Source organism: Macrobrachium nipponense, chromosome 18 (assembly GCF_015104395.2).
Source record: "Macrobrachium nipponense isolate FS-2020 chromosome 18, ASM1510439v2, whole genome shotgun sequence".
Classification (NCBI taxonomy): Eukaryota; Metazoa; Arthropoda; class Malacostraca; order Decapoda; family Palaemonidae; genus Macrobrachium; species Macrobrachium nipponense.
This window is the reverse complement of record NC_087211.1, coordinates 80,159,224-80,184,448: the sequence shown is the minus strand read 5'-3', so window position 1 is coordinate 80,184,448 and position 25,225 is coordinate 80,159,224.

The following is a 25,225-nucleotide window of genomic DNA, read 5'->3' as shown; positions in this document are numbered from 1 at the left end:
CAAAATTTCTTCACACGTATATCCACTGACAAATATCCATTACATTTCTCCATTTGCAGGATTATCAACAATAACATTAGAATTCCCAACTGTTATTAACTCTTCTTCTAATCTCCTTTTATCGGTGCTTCCTTTCAACCCGCGTTAATTATTCATTTTCCTTATTTATCAATTTCATTTTAAACTTCTTAGTTATTCAATTTGCCATTTTTTTTATCAGCATCCTTCATCCACCTAGCTTTGGTCAGAAATGTATAGAAGAACAATTCAGATCGTATTCCCATCTGCTTAATATTCCGCTCAATAGCTATTTTCTTTCAGGCGTGATTCGACCTCCAGCTTACTCGGCGTGTGTGCTAAAATCTACGGTCAAATAGAGCGTTGTTTCACCAACGAAAATTATAATAAATACGTTGTATTTTATCAGAGATAATTTTTCTGTACAGTTTAACATCCACTTTATTTATTTTTTTTTACATTTTTGTTCTAGTAGATAAATCATAAAGACCCTATCCTTATTTAGTGATTTTGAGTTTATCAAAAATGTATGACAGAAAATTTAAGATTATATATTATACACGAGGTTTTTAGTTACTTTATTTAGTTATTTCGAGTTTCGTAAACAAATCTATTACAGCAAATTCAAAATTATATATCCTATGCAAGGCTTTTTGTTACCTTATTTGGTTAATATGAGTTTATCTAACAGTTCTGTAACAGAAAATTCAGTTTTATATATTCTTTGCAAATTTTTTAGTTGCTCTACACAGCTATTTTTTGTTAAAACATACCCACTACAGATAAATTCAAAGTAATTCAAATTCTGTCCCCACACCAGTTACAGCCTGTCAGCACTTACAAATATCATTACCACAAACACTTACAGAGTCGTAAGTCTCGACTTAAACAAGCACATGTGACCTTTGAAGAGAGAAAGAGAGGCAGAGAGAGAGAGAGAGAGAGGGCACATACACCCACAGCTGACTCTAATCTGCTTGGAACATCTGGGCCATTTAGCACTCCTCTTGCTAATAAATATTGCTGTTGCAACGTCCTTTGTGGCCTCCACGACATGTCACGTACTTGTTTGCAACTTGTTCTCAACAGTTCACGACATGTTTCGTACTTGTTTGCAACTTGTTCTCAACAGTTCATGACATGTTGCATACTTTTTTGTAACTTTCTAAAGACATTTCGCAAGTCATGTACTTGTTTGCAACTTGTTCTAGACATTTCACAAGCCATGTACTTGTTTGCAACTTGTTCTAGACATTTCACAAGCCATGTATTTGTTTGCAACTTGTTCCAGACATTTCACAGGGTACAAAATTGTTTGCAACTTGTTCCAGACATTTCACAGGCCATATACTTGTTTGCAACTTGTTCTAGACATTTTACAGGCCATGTACTTGTTTGCAACTTGTTCCAGACATTTCCTGATGTGTCACATTACTTGTTTACAACTTGTTATAGACATTTCATGATGTGTCACATGCTCGTTTGCATATTGTAGACATTTCCTGATGTGTCACATTACTTGTTTACAAAATGTTGTAGGCATTTCATGATGTGTCACTTTACTTGTTTACAACATGTTGTAGACATTTCACGAAGTGTCACATTATTGCTTGCAACATGTTCTAGACTTGATAGGACTTACAATAGTAATCTACCTTTGGAAAGTAGGTATGAAATTAATATTGTTATTCCCTTGCTGTCCATAATTTTAGCCTGAATTTAATCAAATTAACATCTAATGTTTTCCATAGATATCTGTGCACTTTCTGCATCCAAGCTTACATTGAACAGACTTACGAAAACGCGAAGTTGAAACAAAATGAACTGTGAATTATTCCTTCCAAAGAATTCGAGTCGCTTCGTACGCAGCGTTCATGCTTAGGCAATGTTGGCAGTTATTTATTCAGTTTTTCTGATGCCACGCTAACAAAATATTTATAGTTTTGCGGGTTTGCGAAAGAGCTGTATTTGCGAGTATGCAAATCGATGCGCGATACTGACGATTTCGTGCGTATGCTCTCTGAATGTTGCCCTTTTTTCCATTTTTTTTTCTTCTATTATTTGAAATTTGCTATAGGTCTTTTAGTAACGATAAAGTAAACCATTACTTAGAAGCCACTTCCTTGACTTAGTAACGGGTACAGAGTGAAGCGTTACTAAGCTGTAACTACAGAGCAAAACATAGCACTTCCTTGACTTAGTAGCAGGTACAGAGTGAAATTACCTAGAGCACCACTTCCTAGACCTACTTAGTAAAACATAAGTTTGAACACCACTTCCTAGGCCTAGCGGTAACTACATAGCAAACCATTGCATAGCATACAACTATATAAAGCTAAGTAACATCCCAGAAATGCAGGAACCTCGTATATTGTTGTTACATAATTGAGGAGTCTAAGAAAATATCTTTAAGAAATTATTTCTAAGAGTTAAAAATATAAAACTTGGCTTGCCTGGGAAGTCTGCAAATAAACTACTTGGTTAACGATCTCGAATTCAGAATTATGGCTAAAATTTCAAGAAGATTGACGAAATAACATTAGTATCATCAGTGAGATAAATGATATAAATGGTAAAAAGCATATGTTGCTTGAGAGAGACTAACTGACCTGTGGAAAATTTATCAAATTCCCAGAACTGAACACAATGACAGAAGTACACCTCAGAATTCCTAGCCTACTTTGGTTAATTTAATAATCTCATTATTTTAATGCTGAGCTTGACTCTGCAAAGGTTTAAATAAGATGGGGTCATGGATTTCTATAAAGAAGAGGTAGAAGATTAAGAACTATCATCTAACTCTTTTGGTGCACTGACCAAAATAGCGTCTGCAAAGAAGCGAGAATTCGTGTCTCTACAATAGTACCATAGTAAGACTCTGATATAGGAACTGTGAATCTTTCCTTATCATCCAGCTTAATAGAGCACTGACCAAAATATCAACTAAAGACTTTTTATAGTTCAACAAGTGTTCCTCTGTTATCTAGCTGTATGGAACACTGACCAAAATAGTACCTGCAGAAAATCAAGAATTTGTGCCTCTAAAACACTAAAAGACTGTATAGAGCTACGACTCTACCACTATCACCTAGCTCTGTGGAACACTTACCAAAATAGCACTTGCAGAAAAATAAAAAATTTGTTCATCTGAACACTACAAAGATCTTTGTCCCAGGAAGACATTTTAAATCCTGTAAAGCTCCTCATATTGATTCCAGCCTCGTCTGTACGTCGCTCTCTTCAGTGCCAGACGGACGATTGAATATTTCATCGGGCCTTCTTTGGCTGTTTGTCAAAACTGAAATAAAACAGCAGCAAAACAATTGATTGGTAGAGATTTGTGTCACTCCTTCGAGCGTTGCTTAAAAAAGGTTAATGGAATCTTCTGGATTATTCAGGACTCTCTCCTCTCTCTCTCTCTCTCTCTCTCTCTCACTCTCTCACTCAATCTTGCTATGTAAGTGATTATTTAGATGCGTTTATCATTCATATATATATAATATATATATATATATATATATTATATATATTATATATATATATATATATATTCATATGTATATATATATTAAATTATATATATACATATATATGAGTGTATGTATATGTATACATATATAACTGACAATATGCATATGCATAATTTAGTGCATGTGCATTCAGGCTGTAACAACAACTACCACATACAAAAATCAATCAAATAAGACTTATTTACAAACTAAAGAACTATAAAAATGGCATTTATTAATGCAGTACAGAATATTATTATTGCCAATATCCCTCTCGTACGACCTAATTTGTTGAAATGAAATAACATTGAGAGGAGAAGGCTGGAATTAATCAGCTTTTACTGGGAGGTCCTCTTCGTAATCCTTCGTTAACGATCGTGAAAATGACCGTGATTACAGTGTGCCATGTTTGAAATATATATATATATTTATTTATATATATACCTACCCTGTTCGCAAATAACTGAGAGTATTACAATCAATTCCCTACACAGTACTTCGGTCCTAAACAATCTGTCATAACATGTTTGCAATCGTTCGTCACTTGTTTTTCTTTTCCGCATCTGGCGCTGATGACGAAGCGACCTTTTCGATATTAGGTGGGCGACCTTTTTTTTTCATGTTTCATGTGTACTCTGTGGCTTCAATTATAAAATCGATCTTTTGGTAATGAGTTATGGTTTGCTAAAGGTATTATTACTGTTTGTACCTTCGTACAAGGTTTCAAGGTATATCACGTCATACCAGTATACTCTCCAAAGCTGTTTGTATTAATGTTACTGTTACTTCGATTTTTAGACTAAATTTATTTGTTGTCGATGAAATCTGAATTGCATTTCAGTGCCAGATTTATATAACGAAGAATTATTATTAGGCATAAAAATCAGATTGAGTGATCTACTTCGTTCATGTATGCAATTAGCTACTTACAGAAGCTGTCTACTGTTAAACATACCCACAGATATACATACATACATACACACTACATATATATATATATATATATATATATATATATATATATATATATATATACATATATACAAATATACATATATAAATTATATAGATAGATAGAGAGATACAGAGCACTGAATACAAACGCAGGTAATCCACTTTTTAACCAACATTGAAAGATTCAGATACTGGTGACTTGGGGATGGATTACGCAAGTTAATCCTTCCGTAGATCTTGAAATAGGGTAAATCCCGTCTTTGTTCGAATCCCGCACGAAATAACTAGACACAGTAAAGACGGGGGATTTAGGAAGCATGATATTATCTTTGTGATATGATGCATATTCGGAAGTCTTATCCATTCAGGAGAGAGAGAGAGAGAGAGAGAGAGAGAGAGAGAGAGAGAGAGAGAGAGAGAGAAAGATAAGCTTTAAACCACTCGCAATATGAAGATTTTATTTATTTTTTTCACCAGAATTAAAATGGGACCGTTGTAATCTTGATTAGTTTTTGAAACCTTGAAAAAAAAAGTATCTTATTCTTCTCCTCGATCTTGGATTAAAGAAGACAAGGATAAGTCAGGTTTCATTCTTAAGATTTTCTTTTTCGTTTCTTATTCTTGAATAAATCTTCCTTATTCCTGAATTCTTGTTTTTTTATTTTTTTTCTCTCCCCCAAAAAAGACAATATACTTCACAGCGATAGATGAGAATATTCTCTCGTTGCTCGAAAATCAGTAATGTGTCTCTCATTAATTAGACTTAAATCAATTCAGTTCTAACTGGGATTATTTGACAAATCAATTATGTTCCGATTGGACAAAAATATATTTACCTCTGATTTGAAAATGCGCAATGTTTTTCTCATTATATTACTAAAATCAGGTTTCTCTCATTTACGTAACTAAAGTCAAGACTGGAAAATCCGTAATGTTTCTCTCATTTACGCGAATGAAATTAAGACTGGAAAATCCGTAACGTTTCTCTCATTATATGACTAAAATCAAGGCTGAAAAATATGTAATGTTTCTCTCATTTATGTAACTAAAGTCATGACTGGAAAATCCATAATGTTTGTCTCATTTTTTATACTAAAATCAAGACAGGAAAATCCGTAAGGTTTTTCTCATTTACGTGAATAAAATCCGTACTGAAAAATATGTAATGTTTCTCTCATTTACGTAACTGCAATCAGGATTGGAAAATCTGTAATGTTTCTCTTATTATATGACTAAAATTAGGATTGGAAAATACGTAATGTTTCTTTCATTGTATGACTAAAATTAGGATTGGAAAATACGTAATGTTTCTCTCATTATATGACTAAAATCAAGGCTCAGAAAATTTGTCATGTTTCTCTCATTTACGTAACCAAAATCAATACCGGAAAATCCGTAATGTTTCTCTCATTCATCTCCCTGAAATCAATCGAAGTCCTGACAGTCAATTCAAACCAGAAACCGTCTCGTCTGTTGTCGTCATCTTGTGTACAATAACATCCACAATCTATTTTGTTCTCGATTAAACTAAAAGCAATCTGGCATTGTTCAGTTCCTATGTGTTGTGTGTGTGTGTGTGTGTGTATATATATATATATATATATATATATATATATATATATATATATATATATATATTGTTTTCTAAATTCTGTGAGAAAACTCATTTCCTTCGGTTCAAGCAATTGCTGGCAAACCTTTTTTTTTTCCAGTTCGTAAATATCGCTGGCGGAGATTTTTTTCATTTTTTCATTTCTGGAAATCTTTTATGTATTTTCCAGAGCTTCGTATTTTGACTCGGTGTGAAGGAAGGTATTCTGAAAGGAGTGATTATTTGAAGTAACCTATTTTGCAGTTTATATAACAGGTGGAATGTACTACGTTTGTGGTGTGTACATATGCATAAGCATATATATATATGTGTATGTGTGTGTGTGCATATATATATATATATAGATTAATATATATTTAAATATATATATATATATATATATATATATATATATATATATATATATATATCCATGTGTGTGTGTGTGTGTTGTGTTGTGTGCATATATATATATATATGTGTGTGTGTGTATATTTATGGGTATATATATATATATCATATATTATATATGTATATATATAAAAGAAAGAGAGAGAGAGCGAGAGAGAGAGAGAGAGAGAGGTCAAGAACAATCTGAATATCTTTCCGTTTATCACGTCACAACACAATACTATACAAAAGACACACACACACGTATATATATATTAATATATATATATATATATATATATATATACATATATATTTCTAGCTATATTTCATTCACACAGAAAAAAATGGAATAGAAATCCATCAATTCTCTTCAGTAACAGAACAGAATTACAACATTACTACACTGTGGTCGAACTCAGCGCTACTGAAAATAGCGCATTTGTTTTGTTGAGGTAAATTCTTGCCATCTAGAGACGCGGAAAGGAGAAAGGTATCAAACTCATGAATGTAATTCCCGACATTGTGGGAATAAGAATGATTCCAGTTCGTTTTCAGAGCGAGGTACGAATCCGGTTTTATTTTGTCTCATTATTTCTGTGTCGAATAAACCAAACCCCGCAAAAAAAAAAAAAATAGTATATATATTGTCTCGTCACTTCCAGGAATTCCTGATGGAGTTAAGCTTCTGTACCTGATTTTATGTGTGGATATATAATATATATATATATATATATATATATATATATATATATATGTATGTATATATATGTATATATATATATATATATATATATATATATATATATATATATATATATATATATATACTTCAGGAGGGTCCATGATACACATGTTAAAAAGGCCAAGTTTATTAAACAAAAAACGTTTCGCACTACCCAGTGCATCATCAGTCTGAAAAGTAAAATACACAATAAAATGCATTATTAACATAAAAGGAATTCACAAAGTAATTAAAATTTACAAGTTAAAGCAATAAAAAGTAAAAGCATAAAAGTACATAAAACAGAAAATAAAAAGAGACTACCCAAAACACCAACCGTCCATAAGCAGGAGAGAAGAGGGAATGACATACAATGGCGTCCAAGGCCAGACGACAACTATGCCAGATACAAAGTTGCTGAAGAAGTATTACCATTGAGAGAGGGAACCAGTCTTTTAATATATAATGATTCTAAAGTTGTTAAGTGGTCTGGGTCCCTTACATAACCAATTATTGAGAAGTGTTGTTTCAGGACTTCGGTTTTACATAAGGCGGCATGATTTCTAATATTAGAAAATTCTGGCTGCTTGATTCTTTGGCCAGTGCGAAATCTAAAACCTAAATGGCTGCAATATTTGACCTACAGAAACCTCCGCGTCGATCCAACGTAAGAGCCCGGACATCCTGAAGTATATATATCTTGCTGACTGAAATATTATATATATATATATATATATATATATTTATATATATATATATATATATATATATATATATATATATATATATATATATATGTGTGTGTGTGTGTGTGTGTATGTGTGTATGTAGAAGAGAGAGAGAGAGAGAGAGAGAGAGAGAGAGAGAGAGAGAGAGAGGTGAATATCACATCACCAAGCATTGGTTGGCAAAACTAATATATATATACATACATACAATTATATATAATATATATATATATATATATATATATATATATATATATATATATATATATGTGTGGTGTGTGTGTGTGTGTGTGTGTGTGTGTGTATGTAGTTATAGTTATAGTTGTTGCTGTATTTCATTCACCACCGAAAAGGAAGAAAATCCTCAATTCTCTATTCACACAGAAAAGAGGAATAATAATATCTAACTGGGGTCGACCTCCGCTCTACCGCAAATATCAAATTTATCATGTAAAGGTTAATTCTTGCTATCTAAAAGCGGAGAGAGAGTTGTCACATTCATAAATGTAACTCTCGATTTTGTGTGCTAAGGAAACATCGCATATCGGTGAAATTCATTCCAAAAACTGATAGATATATGTTGTTGTAATCCGTGCTTGAACTTTGTAATTAATTCAGCGTGGAGATATGCAAGTATGCCATGTTCAGTTATTATTTTTTTTTTCTATCACAGTCATCCAATTCGACTGGGTGGTTTTCATAGTGTGGGGGAGTTCCGGGTTACATCCTGCCTTCGTAGGAGTCCATCACTTTTCTCACTATGTGCGCTGTTTCTAGTAGCACACTCTTTCGCGTGAGTCCTGGAGCTACTTCGGCATCTACTAGTTTTTCCAGGTTCCTTTTCAAGGATCTTGGGATCGTGCCTAGTGTTCCTATGATTATGAGTACAATATCCTTCTTATTTCAATTTTCAGGCCTTGATGCTTATCAATTTTTCCTTCTTCTTTCTCTTCTACTCTGGTGTTCCATGGTATTGCGACATCGATGAGTGATTTTCTCTCTCTCTCTCTCTCTCTCTCTCTCTCTCTCTCTCTCTCTCTCTCTCTCTCTCTCTCTCTCTCTCAGTAAAACAAATACGTTTTGGTACATCTCAAATCCTTAAGAGATTCAGTGACAGAAAAAGATAATCTTCTTAGATTATAGCTACTGAGACTCTCTCTCTCTCTCTCTCTCTCTCTCTCTCTCTCTCTCTCTCTCTCTCTCTCAGTAAAACAAATACGTTTTGGTACATCTCAAATCCTTAAGAGATTCAGTGACAGAAAAAGATAACTTCAGATATAGATACGGAGACTCTCTCTCTCTCTCTCTCTCTCTCTCTCTCTCTCTCTCTCTCTCTCTCTCCGAGTTGAGCAGCGTGGCTGTTAATGATTGCACCAGGCTGTGAATTATTCTGTTAAACAGAACAGAGCCACCGTCCTTGAGTGCCAACTTAACATCCTGTGCGTTGGCATCATCGTCGACATGCGAGTGTCATTTGTTTTTCTTGACTTAATATTAACCCCCTTTTTTTTATCTTATTTTTTGCCTCTTCTTCTTCTTCTTCTTCTTCTCCTTCTCCTTCTCCTTCTCCTTTCCTTCCTTCTTCTTCTTCTTCTTCTTCTTCTTCTTCTTGTCGCATTTTCAACTATTATTCTTTCACTATACTACAAAATATAGTACCAATTATAAAGCTCTCGTAGCCATATCAAAATACCAGGAAAACCATAGTATCAAAAAAGGTATGTCGATATCTTCACGATAAATATATTATAGTGAATGTATTTATGATAAATATAATTATTATGAATTTATTTATGATGAATATATTTATTATTGATAGATTTATAATAAATATATTTATTTTGAATTTATTTATGATATATACATTATTATGAAATTTATTTATGATAAATATATTTATTATGAATTTATTATGATAAATATGTTTATTATGAATATATGTAGGTATAAATTTTATTTATTATGATTTTATTTATGATTATATATATATTTAATATTATATTTATAATAAATGTATTTATAATGAGTATATATTTATGGTAAATTTATTTATTATGAATATTTTTATTCTAAATACATTTATTATGAATATATTATATGTATTATTAATAAGCATGATAACATGCATTTATAATAAATATATTTATTATAAATATATTATGAATGAATATGTCAAGTGTATTTATGGTAAATATATTGGTTATGAATATATTTATTATGTATATATTTATGATAAATATATTTACTATGAACATATTTATTATGTATATATTTGTGATAATTATATTTACTATGAATATATTTATCGTCAATATATATATTTTAGGACCACAGCCTGTGGACGAATAATTATTTATGGTACATATATCTCTTTCTTATCAGCACTGCGTGTCAGAAGGACCTGAAAATATGTCCGCTTTTGTTTCTTGGTGCGTTTTTCTGAACGAAAATTGACTTAAATAATAATAATAATTAATTAGTAATAATTAATTATAATAACAATAATAATTAATAATAATAATAATAATAAAATAATAATAATAAATAATAATAATAATAATAATAATAATACTTTATTTAAAAGTAAGGACTACTTCAGCAGCGTTACACTTGTAGAGATTCTTCTCTATTTTGCGAATAGCGGCTTTTTCCGTGCTACTTAAACAGGCTAGTAGAGCGCCTATAGAGGTCATGGTAAAATACAGGGCCAAAATAGGTGTATTATATTTGTTAAAATTCAAATAAATATACACCTATTTTGACCCTGTATTTTACCATGACCTCTATAGGCCGCTCTACTAGCCTGTTTAAGTAGCACGGGAAAAAGCCGCTATTCGCAAAAATAGAGAAGAATCTCTACAAGTGTAATGCTGCTGAAGTAGCCATACTTTTAATAAAGTATGCTTAGGAGAGGGTCTGCTTCCTAAGTACAATAATAATAATAATAATAATAATAATAATAATAATAATATAATAATAATAAAAATAATAAGCAAGTTTCTACATCATACGAACAGTCATTTCAGACCTCGAGAATCCTTACAGATGCTTTCGCGAATACTCGCATTAAATAGAGATTATTTTCACCCACTTATCCATTATTTTCTCTGCCAATAGGAGATGCGAAGTCTATTACTCATGATCAGACCTTTATACTTTTGTCTGCTGACAACCTCATTCGTGAGATTCAATTCCAAGCTTGAATTTTAATGTTGAGGTTTTGGAGGATTTAGAAATATATATATGTTTTTGTTGCTAATTCCTTTTTCTTCTTCTTCTTCTTTTCTTTTCTTTTGGTGGGGGCCGGAGGGGGAGGGGCAAGGAATTTTAAGCAGTGGTATTCAGAAACAGATTTTTGAAAAAAACTTTTTAATTGCATGACAGGGAGATTTTGATTTTAATTAAACCTAAATTTTAATATTAGGTTTTTGTTACAAATTCCCAATTTTTTTTTATAGGCAATTTGTAGCAGTGGGATATTACATCAAACAGATGTTTTAAAAGTTAGATTCTGTGTTTCAGACTTCATTCAACACAGTACATTATTATTTATTATTATTATTATTATTATTATGAATCAATTGATCATTATTCAATTATTAGTATTCAATTATTAGTTATTATTATTATTATTATTATTACTATTTATTATATTATTATTATTAATTCAGTTGATAATTCCAGCTTCAAATTACAACCACTGTGTTCAACATTTGGAAGGTAATGGAAATAAAAATACCATAAAAGGAAACATCACTTGTTTAAAAAAAAAAAAATGAATAAACAAATTTATAAATACATACATAAAAATACCATTTTTCTGTTTACAGATTGAACAGCCGAAAAGACAGTTACCAATTTCTATTAGACAAAGTAACGTTAACAGAAAACATAAAAAATAAAACGGAATAATTCTTCATCCAAGTGACATTTCCTTTTTAGACGAGAACAAACCTGAAGAGGAGTTTCCTCGCGACTCGAGACTTCTTTATTCCAACCTCTTTGCATTATTCAGAGGGCAACAGAAACGTAATAAAAAAAAAAAGTTACAAAAAAAGAGGCAATAGAAACGTAACAGAAAAAGAAAGAGAAACTGCTCTCACAGAAAAGCTCATGAAGTTGTTGTAGTTGAATTTGAGAGAAATAAAATTCCACGCGAGTGCGAATACGTTCTTCTTCTTCTTCTTCTTCTTCTTCTTCTTCTTCCTCTTTCTTCTTATTACACAGTATTGCTTCTTCTTCCTCAAGCTGTTTTTGTTGGAATCCAGAGTTCCTTCCCAGTTTGCTGGAATGCTTGCTAGTTCGTAATATTTCCTTTCCATTTGATTGGAATGCTGCTAGGTCGTAATAGTCCTTCCCATTTGCTGGAATGCTGCTAGGTCGGAATATTCCTTAACATTTGCTGGAATGCTGCTAGGTCGTAATAGTCCATCCCATTTGCTGGAATGCTGCTAGGTCGTAATATCTGGGTTGACGTAAGATGTGACCTAATGTTGAAACCTCGTTGCTTTTACTTGCTGGTGACGAGAAGTTTAACAAAAAAAAACATTATTCGTGAAAGCAAGATTAAACAACAGACTGAACTTGAAGAAGAATTATCAAGAGATAATGATATGCTAAGGTTTAGGAAGTTTCATTATAATGAAGTTGTCTATAATATTGGCCATTCAGGAACGCAAGACGTTGTGTAAAGACGTTCTTAGTGAAAGCGGAAATGATATTACCGTTTCAAAATTCACGGGAATTTTTATTTTTTATTTCTTTTAAACACAAACAAGTTTGAAGTGAAGAAGAGCCGAAGTATTTCCTTTTAAATCTAATGGTATCCCCATCCATTGTTGAATAGGTTAATACCACACAACCTATAGTATAATATATTTATATATTAGAATAATATATATAATATTTATATCTATAATTATATAATATTGATATTTATATTATTTCTATATATATAGATAGATAGATAGATTATTAATTAATATATTATATATATATATAATAGTATATATATATATATATATATTATATATATATATATATATAAATAGAAAAACTGGGGAGGGAGTGAAAGTTTGCCACTGATAGGCATTAAACAGCCGAAAGACAAAGGTTGCGAAAGTTTTTCCCTTGAGAAATCGTCCCTTAATCACAATGAATGAGAGAGAGAAGAGATGAGAGGAGAGAGAGGACGAGAAGAGAGAGAGAGAAGAGAGAGAAATAAAATACTAAAAAAGCGAACGGTGTGTCCTGAAAAAAGTATCGGTTTATAATTTTGGCATTAATTTTATTTTCGAGAACAGTTGGCATGGATACAGATTGCCACACAAACCACGACACACACACACACCCACACCACACACACACACACACACACATCACCATATCGATTAGTTATATTATATTAATATATTAATAAAAAAAATATATATATATAGCAAAATTATATATACCTATACACAATGGTAACCATTAGATTAGAAATATATTTCTTTTAAATCATAAATATGTATATGCATTATAATATACATATTATATCTATGTATTAATTTTTAATATATATACTTGAGTGTGTGTGTGAGTGTGTGGGTGTGTGTGCGTGTGTGTCTGTGTATGTATGGTATATTATACATACATACTATATATAATACATATAAATATATATTATATATATATAATAATATATTATGATTATATATATAGTATGTATATGTGGTGGTGTGTGGTGTGTGTGTGTGTGTGTGTGTGCAATCTGTACCTCCAATAAAATTTCTCGAAAAAATCAAAATTAATGCAAAATTAGAAACGATACTTTTTAGACACAACCGTTCAACTTTTTGTATTTTAATTTCCTTTCTCTCTCTCTCTTCTCGCTCTCCTTCTCGCCTCTCTCTCTCATTCATTAGCTGATTTAAGGGACGATTTCTCAAGGGAAAACTTTGCGCAACCTTTCGTTCGTCTTAATGGGCCATCATGGCAACTTTCACTCCTCCCCTTTCCCCCTCCCCCTTGCCCCCCCTCCCCCTTTCCTCCCCTAATTCCCCCTCGGGCCATCCTCCTCCTTCCTCCCTCCTTCCAAAACGGTTTCCCCCGTCCTCCAAATCCCCTTGCCCCCGCCCCCTTCGGCCCATTCCTTCCTTCTCCCCCCCCTCCCCACTCCCCACTCCCGTCCTTCCTCCCCCCCCCTCCTCCCTCCTAATCCGCTCCCTCCCCCCTCCCTTCCCCCCCCCTTCCCCCCCCTCCCCTTCCTTCCCTCCCCCACCGAGTCCGGTCCTCCCCCTTTTCCTCCCTATTCCCCCCCTTTCCCCCCCCCCCCTCAACTCTTTCTACCCCCTCCACGTCCCCCACCCCCTTCCATCCCTGTCCCACCCCCTCCCCTTTCCCCCCTTCACCCCTTTCCCCCTCCACCCCCGGTCCCCCCCCCGACCCCCCAATCCCCTCCCCTCCTCCAAAAAAAAACTCCTCCTTCCAACCCCCCTCTTCCATCACCCTTTTCCCGTCCCTCCCCACCCCCTTCCTCCCCCCTCCATTCCTTCCCCGTCCTCCCATTCCCCCCCCCTTCACCCCTTCCCCCCCCCCCCCCCCCCCCCTCCTTCTTCCCTCCACCCCCCTCCTCCCTCCCCCTTCCCCCCCCTTTCCCCCCCCACTCCGGGGCCCTTCCGCCTCCCCCTCCCCTTCCCTTACTCCCTCCCTTCTTCCCCTTCCCAATCGCCTCCCCCCCCCCCCCTCTCCTCCCCCCCGCCTTCCCCCCTCCCCTCCCCGCGTGTCTTCTTCCTCCCCCCTTCCCCCCCCCCCCCTCCCCCCCTCCCCCCCCCCCCCCCCTCCCCTCCTCCCCCCCCTTCCTTCCATCCCCCTTCCCTCCCCCAACTTTCCCCCTCTTTCATTTTCCCTTCCCTTCCTTCCTTCCCTTCCCCCCCCTTCCCCCCCCGCCCCCCCCTTCCCCCCCCCACCTTCCCCCCTGCATTCCCCCCCCCCCGCATTCCTCCTTCCTGCCTCCCCCTTCCCCCCCCCCCTTCTCCCTCCTTCCCCTTCCTCCTCCCCCCTCCCTTCCTTTCTCCCCCTCCTTCCCGTTCCTCCCCGGTCCCCAACTCCCCCCCTCCTCCCCCACCTTCCCTTCCTTCCCCCCAAAGCGGCCCCCACTCCTCCCCCATGCCCCCCTTCCTCCCCCTCCCCCCTCCCGTCCCTCCGCCCCCCCTTCCCGGTCCCCCCCCCTTCCTCCAACCCTTCTCCTTTTTCCCCCCTACCCCCCCCTCCCTCAAAAATCCTCCCCCCCTTCTTCCCCGCCCCAAACTCCCCCCTCCCCCTGTCCCCTCCCTTTCGGCTCCCCCCCCAACCCCCTTTTCCCCCCCCCTTATTCCCCCGGTCCCCTCCCCATCCCTCCCCTCCCCCCCCCTCCCCCCTCCACTCCCCTCCCCCCTTCCCCCCCTCCTCCCCCTCCCCCCGCCTCCCCCTCCCCCCGTCCCCCCCCCTCCTCCCCGTCCGTCCCATCCGTCCCCCCCCCCCTCCCCCCCCCCCAACGACCCGTCCCCGCCCCCCCCCTTCCCCCCCTCCTCCCCCATCCCTTCCTAATTCCCCTCCCCCTTGGTTTCACCTCCTCCCCCGCCCCATAACCCCCCATTCCCTGACCCCCTCACGTTCCCCCCCCCCCCCCCCCATCTCCCCACCCCTCCCCCCGCCCCTCTCCTTCCCCTCCTCGTCCTCCCCCCCTTCCCCCTCCTCCAACCTTCCTCCTCCTCCCCTCCCCCCCCCCCCCTTCCCCCCCCCTCCCCGCCCCTTCCCTCCCCCCTCCCCTCCTCCCTAAATCCCCGTCGGCATCCTCCTCCTCCCCTCCTCAATCCTTCCTCGCCCAACTCAATCCTTCCTCCCCTCCCCCCCTCCTTGGACCCCCTTCCCCTCCCCTCGCCCCCCCCCCCCCTCCTCCCCGTCCCTCCTCCCCCTTCCTCCCCGTCCCCCGGCCCCCTCCTCTCCCCCTTCCACCCGGTTCCTCCCTGCCACCTCCCATATCATCCTCCCTCACCCCTCCCCCCCCTCCCTCCCCCCCCGCCCCCTTCCTTTCCGTTCCCTCCACCCCTCCAAATGTTCCCCCCCCCTCCCCCCCCCCTTCCGTCCCCCCCCCCTTCCCCCTCCCCTTCCTCCTCCACCCGTTCCCCCCCTTCGGCCTCCCTTCCCCCCTTCTCCCCTCCCCTTCCCTCCCCCATCCCCCCCTCCCTTCCTCCTTCCCCCCCTCGCTCCCCTCCCCCCTTCCCCCACCTCCTTCCCTATCCCCTCCCTTCCCCCCCCTTCCCCTCCAATTTCCCCCCTCCCCTTCCCGAATCCCCCCTTTCTCCCCCCCCCTCCCTCCCCCCCCCCGTCCCCAGTCCCCTCGCTCCCCTTTTCCCCCTTCCCCCCCCGCCCGTCCTCGGGGGCCCATCCTCTTCCCTCCTCCCCCCTCAAGCTTTCCTCCCCCGTCCCCTCCCCTCCTCCCCCTCCTCCCCTCCATTACCTCCCCTCCCTCCCCCCCCTTCCTCCCCCCTCCTACCCCAACCTTCCCGCTTCCCCTCCCGTCCGGGCTCCTATTTTCCGGTCCCCTTCCCCTCCCCTCCCCCACGTCATCCTTCCATCTCTCTCCAATTCCCCTCCCCCCCCCCCTTCCCCCCCCCGGGAACCAAAAAAGAAAAAAATAATAATCCCTTTTGACTTCCGTCTTCCGTTCCTTCTCTTGTATATATATTTACTTCTTCTTCTATTCTTCTTCTTCTCTTCTTCTTCTTCTTCTTCTTCTGGCAAATTGGTCAGCCAAATGCAAATGTCCCAACCCCCGCCTACAACCCCCGCCCCCCCGCCCCGGTAACCCCCCCCCCACAAGCCAGGATTAACCTCGACGGCCCGTCGTAATAAACGGTCATATTGATCATAGGGATCACCCATTCTAATATGGTGATCATAATATATTATAATGAACGGGTTATTTGCAGTAATTCAATTACGCCGTCTCGTCTTATTGGCTCTGATAATCGAATAACCGGATTAAAGCGGTGACGGACGTACAACGGACAAAGACACTCCTTTAAAGTGTAAAGCTGATCCCAAATCCCCCCCACCCCCCTCCCTGGAAACGCGCAGAATAGCGCAAAGATCCTGGATTTTTAATCTCGGGGTGCTGGAAAATGTGCTGGAAAAAACAAATGGTTTAGTAATTCGTTAACACGGCCTCATGAGTTAGGATTGATTATGATTCTCTCTCTCTCTCTCTCTATCGTCTCTATCTCTCTCTCCTTCTCTCTTCTCTAGCTCTCCATCTTTTTTCTTTTTTCTGACCATCGCTCCTCTCTCTCTCATCGCTCTCTCTCTGCTCTCTCTCTCTCTCTCTCTCATGTACCACTGGTTGAATAAACCTCAAATCCAATAACTGTGAAAAAGAAAAGAATGAACCAAGCAGCTTATTAAACAGGAACTCTGTCTGGACAGTATCCTTGCAAACAGGTTTTATGCAATCACTTGCAACAACACTAAGGTGCCGGAAACCTATTCACGTTGCAAATGATATCTGTTGCTTTGTACCACTTGTGGGAAGAGGGAAGAATAGAAAATGACAGTTAGAAACTGCATGAATTCGAGATTGAAAATGAAAGATCCAAGCTTTCACACAGTCAAGAATTCTCAGGAATTACAGGAAAAGAGACACTTCCCATTAGGATGAGGTTTCTGCTTTTGTAGGTTAAGGCCTGGCTTGGCCTTATGCCAGTGCAGTCTCAGGGTGGCCAATTAATTAACACCACTCCCAACCAACCCCACCCCCCCCCCCCCCCCCACCCCCCCCCGCCCCCTTTCACCCCATTCAAACCCCCCATAAAAGAGAAAACCAAGGGCAAAATGGCTTCCAAGAATCTTAGAATGCGGATCCATTGTACTGGATAAGAGAACACCGTGGCTAACTGACGTGGGGGTTTACGTTAACAGTACAAAGAACGCCCTGTTGTGGTAACCTCTGGCGCCTCCAAACCAACAGCACAAGAAGCCTGTTTGTATAACCTCCGCTCTCCAATCCGCCAATCGAGAGGACGGAATGTATGATTGATAGAAGAGAAAAAATCTATAATGAGAAGGTAATGGAATTCGACGGGACGGGTTCGTAAAAAAAAAAAAAAAAAAAAAAAAAACTAAAAAAAAAAAAAAAAAAAAAAAAAAAAGGTATCATTTTTGACCCGTGAAATTGCCTTGTGATTGTATTACGTCTATAACTTTGGGGGCTGGGTGGGGGAGGGGGGAAGGGGGGAGGGGAGGTTTCCTATCACCATCCCACCCTTACATCAATTATTTCACTGTCTGTCATTATCTTGCGTGTGAAGCTGTGGTTTGACAGGTTCTGCGATAATAGCAGTTTCAATACAGACGTTTTATTGAAAGAAAATGTATTATAAAGCTTGTTTAAACAAACGGGTAATAAGGATATTTAACAATAAAAGAAAGATTTAGATTTAAAATGGTAATCATAGTCATTCATTTTGGCCCTAAATTGGTCTAGAGTAAAAACTAAAAAAAGAAAATAGATAAAACTGACAAAAAAAATAAGAAAAACTGAAATAAAAACACGAAAAACAGATAAAACAAAAAAACAGATAAAAACCAAAAAAAAAAATACAATTAAACAGAAAAACTGGGAAAAGGACATCAAATAACCGAAAAATCAAAAAAAACAGGAAAAGCAGTATAAACAGAAAAGAAAAGCACAAAAAACAATAAACAAAAAACACGAAAAATAGAAAAAGCAAAGAAAAAATTTTTAAAACCAAAACAGAAAAAGCACAAAAAAAAAACGATAACAAAAAATCGAAAAGCAGAAAAAGCCGAAAAAAAAAGAAATAATAAACCAAAAAACGAAAAACAGAAAAAGCAAAAAAAAAATTAATAAACTTAAAAAAAACTGAAAAAAATTATGTACAACAGAAAAAATACAAGAACACAAAAATATAGAAAACGGAAAAAAACGCACGAAACGGCAACAGAACTCAATCAATCAATATACAGTACAAATCCAATTAGCGGTAAGCAACACAATACCTCAGTAAAAGAGTCGTATTTCACGCCCGCTGAAAAGCTCATCGGTCCAAAAAAAATAAAAAAATATATATGAATAAATATATAAAAAAAAAAAAAGGAAAAAATGATCGCCGCGAAAAAAAAACAAAAAAAAACACGAGCACTGTTGTTCCACCGAAGAAGAATTTATTGAAAACCATTAATTTCAATCAAAACGGACTTATTTGGCCAAACTCACGCTTCTCTCTCCTCCCTCCCTCTCTCGTCTCTCTCTCTCGTCGGTCTCTCTCTCCTCTCCGTCTCTCCCACGCCTGCGAGTTATTCATTATTTTTTTTTTTATTTTGGGGTCCTTTTGAGACGTTTGTGGGAAGCGAGGGTAAAGGGGGTAGGGGGTAGGGGGTAGGGGGTAGGTCTGGAACAAAGGGGGGAAAGGGGTGGGGTGTTGTTGCATTCAGAGTGGGAAATTCATTGCCATAAACATCTCTCTCTCTCTCTCTCTCTCTCTCTCTCTCTCTCTCTCTCTCTCTGTACATATATATATATATATATATATATATATATATATATATATATAGTATATATATATATATATATATATATATATATATATATATATATATATATATATATATACATATACATTATATAGATATCTTGCTCTCTCTCTCTCTCTCTCTCTCTCTCTCAATCCCACGCAAAGACCCTTTTGAGATATGCTGCGTCCTTTTGACGAAGAAGGTATGAGGAGATTATACACCAATGTCTTCATTAGGACCACTTTTAAAATTCGGCGTTGCCTTCTACAATAAAAGCCTAACCTCCTTTATGTGACCGCATCTCTCTCTCTCTCTCTCTCTCTCTCTCTCTCTCTCTCGTTTGAGGTCCGCCATCTTTGGAAAAAATACGTCCTCTGATCCTCTGAATAATACGTAGGATATATATATATACATCTATGAAAATCCCTAATTAGCGAAGGAGCGTCTGTGTCCTTTGGAGAGTTTTTCTCTCCCTAAAGGACGCCATTGAACGTTATAAGGATCCCTTTCACGCTCATCTCCTCCTGCCGCAGGTGACGAAAGACAGAGCGAGTGAGTCTCCAGGGGGCGCTGATCTCCTTTTTGGGGGACGTCCGTTGAAGGCGATTGTTTTTTACATGGAAATAGGATATGATGTATTAATAAATTTGCGTATGATGTGAGGCAGAAGCCTGTATTATTATTATTATAATTATTTTTATTATTATTATTATTATTATTATTATTTTAATGCTGAAGATGAACCCTATTTATGTGGAATAACCCCATATTATTATTATTATTATTATGCAGAAGGTGAACCTTATTCATGTAGATTAAGCCCATATTATTATTTTTTTTTTTTTTTTTTTTTTTTTTTGCTCTATCACAGTCCTCCAATTCGACTGGGTGGTATTTATAGTGTGGGGTTCTGGGTTGGGTCCTGCCTCCTTAGGAGTCCATCACTTTTCTTTCTATGTGCGCCGTTTCTAGGATCACACTCTTTTGCATGAGTCCTGGAGCTACTTCAGCCTCTAGTTTTTCTAGATTCCTTTTCAGGGATCTTGGGATCGTGCCTAGTGCTCCTATGATTATGGGTACGATTTCCACTGGCATATCCCATATCCTTCTTATTTCTATTTTCAGATCTTGATACTTATCCATTTTTTTCCCTCTCTTTCTCTTCAACTCTGGTGTCCCATGGTATTGCGACATCAATGAGTGATACTTTCTTCTTGATTTGTCAAATCAACGTCACGTCTGGTCTATTTGCACGTATCACCCTATCTGTTCTGATACCATAGTCCCAGAGGATCTTGCCTGATCGGTCTATCACTCCCTCAGGTTGGTGCTCGTACCACTTATTACTGCAAGGTAGCTAAAGTTTCTTGCACAGGCTCCAGTGGAGGGCTTTTGCCACTGAATCATGCCTCTTTTTGTACTGGTTCTGTGCAAGTGCTGGGCATTCGCTTGCTATGTGGTTTATGGTCTCATTTTTCGTATTGCACTTCCTACTTATGGGAGAGATGTTAATTCCATCTATCGTTCTTTGAACATATCTGGTTTTTAGGGCCTGATCTTGTGCTGCTGTTATCATTCCTTCAGTTTCCTTCTTGAGCTCTCCCCTCAGTAGCCATTGCCGCGTGTCATCACTGGCTAGTTCTTAGTATGTCTATATTATTATTATTATTTATTATTATTATTATTATTATTATTATTATTATTATTATTATTATTATTATTATTATTATTATGCAGAAGATGAACCCTATTTATGGTGAACAAGCCCATATTATTATTATTATTATTATTATTATTATTATTATTATTATTATTATTATTATTATTATTATTATTATTATTATTATGCAGAAGATGATAAACCCATATTCGTATGGAACAAACCCACCACCAAAGGGGCCACTGACTTGAAATTCAAGCTTCCAAAGAATATGTTGTTAATTCGAATAAAGTAACATAAGGCAACGAAACAGAAATAAGATATCAGTTATTAGGAAAAATAAATTAATTATCGAATTCAATAGATAATACGATAAAAATTTAAGTAAATTGGTTAAAATGCTTGGTAAGCGGTTTCTACGTCACTGGCGAACTCTGTAAGATATTCTAACTTTCACGAATAAATAGGGAATTATTTTTTTTATTATGCTCATTTCCAACAGGATTATCTTCGCTTATTTCTGATTGATTTTATCGAATGTCTTTCATATCAACGCTTATTTTAGCTTATCTGTTTACTCCTCAACTTCAGAGAACTTTTTTTTATAGTTCACTGAAAGCAATTTGTTTTCATACGTTGACTCAATTTCATATGCCGACTCAAAAACAAGTTCGGGAATTATACTAATTTTCTTAAATAAAATATTAAAAACACTTAGAAAAACCTATGACTGCTAAAAGCGTCACCAATAATGTCATTTCCATACCCAGGAGATGAATTTATCCATTAGTAAGTGTCCCCTGAAAGGTTATATATGTTCGATAACATGTCAGAGTTCAACGCTCGTCAATAAATAAATAAATAATTCATAATTGATCGTCAAACGGTCAAGATATTGTTACTGGAGCCGCGTCGGTTTGGTGGATTCTGTTGTTATTATTATTATTATTATTGTTATTATTATTATTATTACTATATTATTATTATTTAGAAGCTTAAATTCCGAGTAGTGGCCCCTTTGGTGGGCTTGTTCTATAAATGAATAAGGGTTCAGTTCCTGGATAATAATAATAATAATAATAATAATAATAATAATAATAATAATAATAATAATAATAATAATAATAATAATAATAATAATACTTATTATTATTATTATTATTATTATTATTATTATTATTATTATTATTATTATTATTATTAGTCGTAATTATTTCAATAAGTTTAATGGTCTGAGTATGAAAAGATTTCAAAATATTATAATTATAATCCTAATCATTTAAAAAATATTCTGAGTTTGAGACGATTTCAAATCCATCTCTGTCTTCCAGAGGACGTGAATCTTTGTGCCGTCAGCGCACTCACGTGGTGCACTGTAAGCATTTACTAAAGAGTATTTTGTAGCGTCCCTTCGGTTCGTAGCTGCGCCCAAATTTTAGCCCTTTTACATGACTTCCGTTTCCGCTTCTCCTCTACAATCTTGCTTGCCAACTTCTCTAACAAATAATCCGTTAGATGCTTGTGCTTCATCTCTCTCTTTCTTGCTGTTCAACTCCTCCAACCAATTCTTTGGATCTATGGAATCATTATTTGCTAGACTTCTTAACCTCCGCCTCGATGTAGATGTACCTAAGTTCGATCACAACTACAAGGTATAGCTCAGAAAACTTTTAACAATTTAACTGCTTGTTGGACTCCATTCTTTTCTAAGAACGACTTGAATATTCTTAAAGAACTTGGGAAACGAAAGACCTAACAATAACAAAACCTGACAAGGGAAAAGGTACTGTAATAATAAATAAAAATGAATACATACAAAAGATGGAGAGTATCTTGGGAGATGAATCTAAACTCAAAAAGACAGGAGAACCTCAATATTCTGCTATCTTTAAGACAGCAGACCGAATCAACCGTTTTTTGAAATACCTTAAAGACTCGCAAATCATTAGTGAAAATACTTATACTTCATTATATAGCACAGGTGCCTCATATGGGTGATGTATGGGTTACCTAAAATCCATAAAGAACGGTATACCAATGAGGGCTATTCTCACCTCCTATACCACTTCTAATAACAAAATTGCCAAATTCTTGTGCCTCTCTAGCGCCTTTAACTACCAATATCTACAGTTGTAAGAATTCAGAACATTTTAAAGAAAAATCTTACCCCAGGATCAGACTTATTTATGGTTAGCATGGATGTGGAGTCTCTTTTTACTAATGTACCGGTAGAAGAAACCATTGATATTATTGTTAGCCGTATTTTTACTGACCCAGATGCCACTTTTAATCATTTTAACATTACGGATTTTAGAAAATTGCTCGAGCTCGCTGTGGCAGGACACAGCCTTTGTTTTTAATGGCAAAGCCTACATTCAGGTTGATGGTATGGCGATGGGATCCCCTTTGGGTCCACCCACCTTTGCAAACAATTTTATGTGCTTCCTGGAGGAACGCTTACTGGAACAACTGCCCTTTGGCCTACCATCCATTTTTATAATAGGTATGTGGATATACCTTCTTATTGTTCAGAGATACGATCAGGCTGACAAATTTCTTGATTATGCCAATGAAATACATCCTAACATTAATTTCACAATTGAATATGAAAAGGAAAATAAACTGCCGTTTTTTGGATGTAAACCGTTTTTAGATATGATGATCATTTTAACACCATGGTTTTTAGAAAGGAAAACGTTACCGGCCTGGATCGAATTTTTATAGCAACTGTTTTTTTATAATTTTAAACTAAACCATGTCTACCCTCTTTCATAGGACTTTTAACATAACGTCTAACTGGAATCATTTTCACAATGAAATAACTATCTCCACCAATATTTCAATGACAATTGCTTTCCATCAAACTTTTTTATAAACAATAATATCTTCCACCCTAAAAATAAAATGCCAACAGTGCCAAAATTACGATTGTTTGCAAGTGTCCCATTTATTCATAACAAAAATTTCTACCATGAATTGAAACTGTCAATAGAAAGTTTTTTTCCTGCAATTGAATTAAAACTAATACCTTGCAATCCAATGAATTTCAGATCTCTGTTTAAACACAAGGAGAAACTCAGTCCACTGATGACCTCAGGAGTCGTATATCTATTTAATTGCCCTAGATGTAATCTAGGGAAGTACGTCGGCTCCACACGGAGGTTACTCAAAGTGAGATTAGACTCTCATCGAGGCGTTAGTTATAGAACAGGTGCCAAATTAACTAATCCTGAGTTTTCATGTATACGCGAGCATACAAAGAAATGTAAACATGACTTGAATTACAAAGATTTTAAAATTATAGGCCAATCCCCTAACGAGCAGCATTTAGCTATTTTAGAATCACTTTTCATTAAAACAACTCGTTCCGCAGTTAAACACCCAGTCTCCTCAACACCTCTGTATCTCTCGGAGTTCAAAGTCGAGGCTGACCCGGCCCGAATTGTCACTCGGTCTGTGCTTTCAGCACCTTATGGTATTGACTCCTCCTACTCTTGTACTTGCTTTTTATATTTGTAAACTTTTTAAACTTTAATATGTATTCCGAGTTTGTGATTTTAACTTTGTTTTATGTTTTTTTTTTTTTTAGGCTAGAAAATGGGACTTTTATGTCTTGAAACGTAGCGACAATAAAAGTGCATATAATGGGAATAAAGGATTGTCCTTCACCTGCATCGACTGATGTCTACTGGTTGATAGCACCGCCTTCAATTTTCACTATATATATATATATATATATATATATATATATATATATATATATATATATATATATATATATATATAAATGTATACGTAAATATCTGTATATGCACAAACATATCAATGTATATAATGTATATGCATATACAGTATTATGTATATATAGAAACTATATAGATAGATTAACTGAATAGATAGATATTGTAAAAATATATAGGATACGTTTCATTGAGAAAAACAAAATTCCCCAGTTTCTGCATTTTTCATCCTTACAGATTTACCGTAACTCGGATCTAATAAACTACACGAGTGTGTGCGCCGTGGGCCACTCACCTGTTTGTTCCCGAATAATGAATGAGATTCCTTGATATAAAATTCCCAACGTTTGATTTC